Source organism: Triticum aestivum, chromosome 7D (genome assembly GCF_018294505.1).
Source record: "Triticum aestivum cultivar Chinese Spring chromosome 7D, IWGSC CS RefSeq v2.1, whole genome shotgun sequence".
Lineage (NCBI taxonomy): Eukaryota > Viridiplantae > Streptophyta > Magnoliopsida > Poales > Poaceae > Triticum > Triticum aestivum.
Window position 1 is genome coordinate 259,725,935 of NC_057814.1, and position 8,965 is coordinate 259,734,899.

The following is an 8,965-nucleotide window of genomic DNA, read 5'->3' on the forward strand; positions in this document are numbered from 1 at the left end:
TGAATAGGCGATTTTTATGAAATCTTCACTGAGGAATTTGCCGGTGAGGAAATTCCTTAGCGAAGAACTACTTGCAGCGGAATAAGTACTCAGAAGTAAACATAACAGAACACAAGCATGGTCATCATGATGAAATGAAGACAAGCACAGAGTACAGAAGGCGTAATCACAGGATAACACCGGATGAAGACAAACAGACTGAAGAAATTGAACTGAGGAAATTGAGAAAGTCTTCAGTCAAGGTCTTCAAACAGAGATATGAACAAGCGCACAACACAGTTATGAGGAAATGAAAGAGTTGAAGGAATAGAACCAGTAAGCTTGGTGAAGACAATGATTTGGTAGACCAGTTCCAACTGCTGTCTCAGTTGTACATCTGGTTGGAGCGGCTAGGTATTTAAATCTGAGGACACACAGTCCCGGGCACACAGTCCTCACCGTATTCTCCTTGAGCTAAGGTCACACAGACCTCGCCCAATCACTCGTGGTAAGTCTTCAGGTGACTTCCGAACCTTCACAAACTCGGTCACTCAGCGATCCACAATTCCTCTTGGATGCTCTAAACCATGACGCCTAACCGTCTGGAAGAAGCACAGTCTTCAAAGGTAACAAGCGTCGGATCCACGCAGGATCAATCTCTTCAGTGATGCTCAATCACTTTGGGTTTGTAGGTGTTTGGGTTTGGGTTTTCCTCACTCGATGATTTTCGCTCAAAGTCCTCGGAAGATGGGATGCTCTCAAATGACAAGTGTCAGTTTCTCTCGAAGCAGCCAACCAGCTAGTGGTTGTAGGGGGGGCTATTTATAGCCTAGGGAGCAGCCCGACATGATAAGACATAAATGCCCTTCAATGATATGACCGTTAGGTCGGTAGATATTTTGGGACAGCTAGCGCATAGCACAGCAACGGTCGGAAATTTGAGTATCAAATTCCTCAGGGCTATCATGTTCCTCACTGTGTAGGCAATCCGCACTGGCAAATTCCTAATTCCTCAGTCAGAACAAATTCCTCAGCGACCAGAAGAACTTCGTCTCTGTCACTGAAGAAATTGACTGAACTGTATGAGATTTCCAATGGCTTCACTCGAAGGGATTGGTAGGTGTAGGATTTTGAGTTGAGCATCACTTGGAAAATTTTCCTTTGTATTTCCTCGACCCCCTTTAACAGTACGGTGTTTCCTATGACTCAAGAAAGAGAAAACGAAACTACGAAAACAAAAGTCTTCACGCTTCATGTTCCTCAAATGAATACCAAGTCTTCAAGGTCACACCAATTTCTTCACTTTCAAAGTCTTCAGAAAGTCTTCAGAAATACAAAGTCTTCAGTCGAAGAACTTCATTTTAGGGGTCGACTTTCTCTGTAAATATCAAACTCCTCATAGACTTATAGACCTGTGTACACTCATAAACACATTAGACCCTTAACCTATAAGTCTTCAATACACCAAAATCACTAAGGGGCACTAGATGCACTTACAATCTCCCCCTTTTTGGTGATTGATGACAATATAGGTTAAGTTTTCAACGGGGATAAACAAATGAAGTGTAAATACTGAGATTGAGGAATTTGATTGCAAGATATAGAAGAACTCCCCCTGAAGATGTGCATAGTGAGGAATTTGCTTTTGAAGCAATGCACACTTGAAGAGTCGAATCATGGAGATCTCCCCCTATATCTTGTAATTCATACACGCATTTGACATATAATATGAAGAATTTGAAATGCATGATGAAATATGGTGACTGGTGTCATTCAGCATGCGTGCAATAACATTAATGAGGAATAAGCATGCAGAAGAAAACAGCAAAAGTATCAGGCCACCATAGAGTTTAAGTTTACAACTCGATCCAATAAAGTCTCAGACGAACGAGAATTGTAACTTAGCAAAAAAAACGCCCATATAGATAGACCCGCTTGAAGACTAACTCAAATTTCTCCCCCTTTGTCATCGAATGACCAAAAGGATCAAAAATGAGGACTAACGCCCCTGAAGAATACCAAGTTGGTGAAGGATCGCCAGCGTTGTTGGGGTCGTTTGTTGATGTAGCCCCTGCTGCAGTGTCGTCCAAGTCTTCATGCTCGTCGGTTTCGCGCGATGAAGAATAGGAGCTGGCCACCAAGGAAGGAACCTTGACCTTCTTGTATTTCTTCGGTGGAGGTGCAGACCAGTCAAAGTCCTCCTTGAGACCCATTTGCTTCAGATCTTCTTCACCATATACATGTGACAGAATAGCCCAGGTGCGACCGAAGACCTCATGGAGGTAGTAACGGTTTTTCTTCACTGCATTGTGTGTAGCAGTCATTTGTGAAGAATTGAACCAAATTGACGCTTAACCCATTTATGGTTTCGATCCACCTTCTCGTGAAGACTTAGCAGAAGCTCACGGTCAGTCATCACACGAGGAGCAGTGGCTTGAGGATTTGGCTTGGAGGCATGGGCAGCAGAATCATGAGTGGCAGAGTCATCATTGGTGGAATAAGATGCAGCTTTGCGAAACTAACCATCCAATGGACGAATGCCTTCATCAATAACAGCTGCTGCCTTGCCCTTTTCATCAGCCGAGGAATAGGTCCGCTTGAGGACTTCAATCGGGGGCAAGTAGCTGAGGTGATTCTGGAAATCAGCCTTGTAGTTGAGTGAAGACCTTGTCCTGAGGAATCTCATAATCCAAGGTGCATAAGGCTTCAGCTCAAACGGAGAAAGTGCAACATTTGCCAGAGTCCTCATGAAGAAATCATGATAGTTGATGGGTATGCCATGAATGATGTTGAATACCAGATTCTTCATGATGCCAACAATTTCCTCATCAGATGAATCGTGGCCTTTGATTGGACTCATAGTCTTCGTCAGAATGCGATAGACTGTCCTTGGTACATATTGCAATTCCTTCACGAGGAATTTTGTCCTTGAGGCTTGACCAGGTTTCAATGGCTTCATCAGCACTTGCATATAGTGATCTGTAAGCTCAGGCTCTTGGTACATGCAACGAGCTCCTTCAGGTGGAGGACTGATGGGCAGGGCATGAAGTAATTCAGAGGCCGATGCTTTGTAGTGAGTGTTTTCGGTCATCCAGTCCAAAACCTAGGAGTTCACATCATCAGCATCTCCTGTGATGTGCAGTGTTCTGTAGAATTGAAGAATGAGCTCTTCATTCCAATCAACTATGTCTGTGCAAAAGTTGAGGAGGCCTGTGTCATGAAGTACACTGAGGACAGGTGTGAAGCATGGCAGTGATTCCATGTCCACATGAGGAATATGCTCGTGGTCGAAGACTTTGTCCTTGTTGAAGAGCAGTGAAGAATAGAAGTTGGCCTGGCTGGCGGTCCAGAAGCGCTTCCTTCTAAGATGAGCAGAATCATAGGGATTGTAGTCAGTGAAGAACACGTGCTCGCTGAAGAAATCATCAGCCTTGAATTTCTGCTTCTTTGAGAATGGATCCTTTGGTTTGGGCTGAGGAGTGTCAGTCAATTGCATTATTACCTCAGGAATCACAATCTCAGGCTCCACAGGCTGAGGAATTTCAGCTTCTTCTTCAATGACAGCCTGGGTCTTCAATTCTTCATTTACATTTTCTTCAGCACTAGTGGCTGGAATTTCTTCATGGAAAGACGGTGTGGCATGTGGTTCATCAGATCCCATTTGAACTGTAGTTACTGGGGACTGGGGAATCTGTTGCAACGGTGTGAACAGTGGAGAGTTGGGGTGCTGACTTTCCTAAAAGTCATCATTCAGCACAGGTGTGGTACAGCCAATGTCCACATCCTCATCTTCCATTTCTTCGACGCCGGCCTCTTCAGCAGTAAACTGAGGCATAGGCGAGGAAACAACTGGAGTTGAAGGGATTGCATCCACTTCAATTTCTTCATCCAACTGCTCCGACGAAGCAGCAGAAGGATTTTCTTCGTCGGATTCGCTAGGAATCACATATTCGTCATCATAAGGAACAAGGTCCTTTGGTGGCATGGTTGAGATAGGAACAACATCAATGGGGTTTGCAAACGAGATGGTCAAAGACTTCATCTTCTTCGGAGCTGAAGAATCTGATGAAGTTGATGCCTTCCTTTTCTTCACTGCTGCATGCTCTGCAGCCTTGGTCTTCTTCACATCTGATGCAGATGGAAGAATCGGAGTTGGGGTAGGCGCAGGAGGAGCATAGGAATTTGGTTGACTTTCTTCAGGCACAACTGATGCAGTTGCCCTGACTTCTTCATTTTCTTCAGGCGCACCACTAGTGGATGCCCTGGCAATTTCATCAGCGGCTGGAATGCAGTCATCAGCCCTAGAACTCACATTTTCTTCAACAGCCTGAATGTCATCAGCGGTGCTGGCATGTTCTTCAGTCGGCTGAGCAGATGCTTCAGCCTGAGGAATTTCTGGTTGCGTTTGGGCTGCAACATTGGAGGTGAACTTTTCAGTTATCTTGACAAAATGGACTTTGACTCCAAGCCAGTCAGCGTAGTAACGATCAAATTCATCACTCAGTTGTTTGATCTCAGCTTGCAAGGCAACGAGTTCTTCAGGGAAAAGCTTCAGGACATTTTGCTTCAGAAAGCGCTCTTTCTTGTACTGCGCTTTCTTCACTCTTCTTCCTTGTTCAAATTTTCACTTTTCTTCTTCAATGAAGGTAGTCAAAACATGACTTTGACCAGGAGTGAGGTTCATCTCCGGCAAGGGCGTGTTGGGATCCTTGTGCCATAAGTCAATGAAGTCTAGGATCAGCTTTGGATCCAGAAGTAATGGCACATTGCTGCCTTTGGCTCTAGCGGCCTTGACCTGCCTGTCTCTGATGATTTCAACAAGTTCTTCATCATCAGCTTCGTCTTCATCAGACGGCACTTGAAAGGCGACCTGCTTCTTGTGAGGACTTGGGCGAGAACCTCGTCCAGCAGTGGCCTTTGTCTTCAGCAGAGAGGGTCCCGTTGAAGAATTTCGTGCAGCTGAGGAACTAGCAGATGCTCCTGAGGCAATAGAGATGCCTGTAGTCCTTCGAAGGTTTTGTCGGAGCAGCTGAGGACTTGGTCGGAGCAGCTGAGGACTTGAGTGGAAGAGCTGAGGATTTTGGAGGAGCAGGAGCAGCGTGAGGAATTGGTCGTGAGGGCTTTGAGGATTCTGGCCGTGAGGGCATAGCTGAGGAACTCGACCGTGAGGGCATTGAAGAAGAAGCACTTGGCTTGTGAGAAGGCTTCTTTGACATGGCCTTCTTCAGTTTTACAGAGGCCTCAGCAGCAGCAGCAGCAGAGTCTTCGTTGAATTTCCTCACTGCATCTTTTGCCTGTTTGGCCAACTTGGCCTGGCGCTTGGCCCATTCTTCAGGATAGTCCTCACTGCGCTTGAGGCTGGTGGGATCAGCTATTTGGCCAGGTGCCAATGGAGGTCTTGAGCATGGAGGGGTAACAGCGAATTTCTTCATGTATTTTGGAGTAACATATCTATACTCCCTCCACTCTCTTGCCCATCTCCTCTCAATCTTTTGAATGCGCACCTTGCGCTGATTTTTATCTTCCTTAGGCGGTGTGCAGTACCCAACATGGATGTCCTCAGGGATTTCAAACGCAGTGTTGACCTCAAGCCTCTTTCCTCCTTTCTGTGGCTTCTTTCCATCAGCCATTTTCTTCGGATGAGGAATTTGAACAATAGAATTCTCTGAAGAAGTATGCAACTTTTCTTCGAGGAACGCTGCAAATGAGTTAAGTTGATGAGAACCTAGTGATTCAGCAGCGGACATGAGTACCTGTGAACAGAGTATAGTTGCAAGGGATTTGGAGAGGTCATATGCGTTCTCAGAAGGTTTTGTAAAAAGAACAAGTTTGAGGAATTTGACCAGGCGAGTCTTGAAGAATTTCACTAAGCGTTCTTAGTCTTAGGTTCCAGAGTTGTACAGATCAGAAATCCGCACAATTGAGGAATCTTGAAGAAAAAATATAGCTTAGAGAAATGAATCAAGAACAGATGACATGTGAGGTGTTTAGTGTGTGAAGAATTTGAAGAATAAACACCTTTGAGGATTTTGTAGAAGTCATTTGAATCAAAGAGGGCAGTAAAAGTAACTTTTAATTACCCTGGACGAAGAACACGACGAACTGGGAAGTGTAGATGTGAAGTTCGCCAGTGCAGATCTTCCATGCCCTAACTTGGCGGAGGAAGACAACTACGGCGACGGCGGAGTGAAGAAATCCGCGGCCGGCGCGAGTACGACGGCGACGAGGTCGAGGCAGTGAAGCTCTTCCTCACCGGCGACGATGAAGTAGCGGCGGCGCTAGGGTTTGAGAAGCTCGAGCTGGAGAGAGGTCGAGCGGAGTAAAAGAGAAGTGAGGAAGGGGGGGGGGTATTTATAGCCACGGTGAAAAACTGTTCGCCCGAAGAATTTGGACGAACGTGCCCCTGACCCTTCTCATTCACTTTACATGTGTCACCCATGTACTGAGAAGTGGAGATCGTGTGAGATCGTGGGTGAATAGATAAGTATTTCGTGGGATGCGGAACGGTTTGAGCGGCAACGCCGAAAATGTGGATCAGATAAGTTAAAAGTTCCGTTCGCAAATTCTTCAGCTGACAAAGATACAGTGAAGATTTTGAACGAGTTTTAAATAGAACGCACATGAAGAATTTGTGAATAGATTGGGTTGAGTATAGCATAGAGGGGGAAGGGTCCGATCACATTCACTTAGCATAAAAAGCAACTTGAAGAAATAGCAATAAGTGAATGCTGTGGAGGACATAAACTCATATATATATAGCCAATGAAGAAAAACGACGGAAACAGTGAAGACAATGCAAAGTTGAAGAAAATGAACAACTGAGGAATTTCAAAACTGAGGAAAAACTCAAATTGAAGATTTTCAACTTTTGGTGGTGGCGTGACCCACCGTATAAGAATGATGATTTCAGACACCGCGTACAATTGTGGTAGGGTTCTGAGAATCAAATTATTCGTTAATTTCTTCACACTTAGAGTGTTATTCTTCATTGATTGAAGAAAAACGTTTCTTCATGTGTTGCACATCTAAGTCATCAATTTTGCATAAGTGTTAGGATGAGTGTCCTTTTCAAAGAACATTCGAAGATTCTAAGATATTTAGCTCACACCGCAACTTGCTAAATCTCTTCTCATCCAAGGGCTTTGTGAAGATATCGGCTAGCTGTTCTTCAGTCTTCACATGCTCAATAGAAATCTCGCCCTTCAACACATGATCACGAAGAATATGATGACGAATCTGAATGTGCTTTGTCTTCGAGTGCTGAACTGTGTTGTGAGCAATCTTGATGGCACTCTCATTGTCACAGAAGAGAGGCACATTCTTCACGTTGACGCCGTAGTCCTTGAGAGTTTGCTTCATCCACAACAATTAAGCACAGCAAGAACTAGCAGCAATGTACTCATCTTCAGCAGTAGACAGTGATACGCAGTTCTGTTTCTTCAAGGACCAACAGACCAAAGATCGTCTGAGGAAATGACATGTACCAGATGTTGACTTGCGATCCACACGATCACCAGCATAGTCAGAGTCAGAATATCCAATGAGATCAAAAACCGAGCCCTTGGGGTACCATAATCCAAGTGTTGGTGTGTGAACTAGATATCGAAGAATATGCTTCACAGCCTTATGGTGTGATTCCTTCGGTGTAGCTTGAAATCAGGCACACATGCAAACACTAAGCATAATATCTGGCCTAGATGCACATAAGTACAATAAAGAACCAATCATGGAGCGGTATACCTTTTGATCAAAGTCAATACCATTTTCATCAGTGCATAGATGGGTATTTGTGGGCATTGGAATTTTGACGCCTTTGCAATCTTGCATGCCGAATTTCCTCAGTACATCCTTGAGGTATTTCTCCTGAGATATGAATATGCCATTGCGCTGTTGACGAATTTGAAGACCTAAGAAGAATTTCAATTCTCCCATCATAGACATTTCATATTCCTCTCTCATCATATAGGCAAATTCATCACTATAACGTTGGTCAGTACAGCCAAAGATAATATCATGAACATATATTTGGCACACAAACAATTCATCATCATAAGATTTAGTGAAAAGAGTAGGATCGAGTGAACCGGGTTTGAAGCCTTTCTTCATGAGGAATTCCTTCAAAGTATCATACCATGCCCGAGGGGCCTGCTTGAGGCCATACAGGGCCTTATTGAGTCTGAAGACTTTGTCAGGATGCTTTGGATCTTCAAAACCTGGGGGTTGAGCAACATATACTTCTTCCTCAAGCTTACCATTGAGGAATGCACTTTTCACATCCATTTGATATAAAGTGATATCATGATGGTTAGCATAAGCAAGTAATATGCGAATAGCCTCAAGTCTAGCAACAGGTGCAAAAGTTTCATCAAAATCAATTCCTTAAACCTGTGTGTAGCCTTGAGCTACTAGCCGTGCCTTATTCCTCACCACAAGGCCATTTTCATCTTGCATGTTGTGGTAGATCCACTTTGTGCCAATGATATTGTGCTTGCGAGGATCTGGACGTTCGACCAGTTCCCAAACGTTGTTGAGCTCGAATTTATGTAATTCTTCTTGCATGGCCTGAATCCACTCAGGATCCATAAATGCTTCATCTACCTTAGTGGGCTCTGTGATAGAGACAAAAGCATAATGCCCACAAAAGTTAGATAAATGTGAAGCTCTTGAGCGTGTGAGAGGACCTGGTGCTTCAATGTCATCGATGATCTTTTCAACTTGCACTTCTTTTGCAACGCGAGGATGAGCTGGTTGTCGTCGAGGAATTTCATCAGCATTTTCTTCAGCACCATTTTCTTCAGCATTTTCTTCAGGTGCATTAGCTCGACGTTCTTCATGTTCTGGAATGAATTCTTCAGCAGATTCTTCGGTAGGAATGACATCCTCAGTTGCCTTGAACTTGATAGATTCCTCAGGTGCTGGTTCATCTATCACAGAAGGTAGGTGCTCTCTTTGTGAGCCATTAGTTTCATCGAACCGCACACCTACA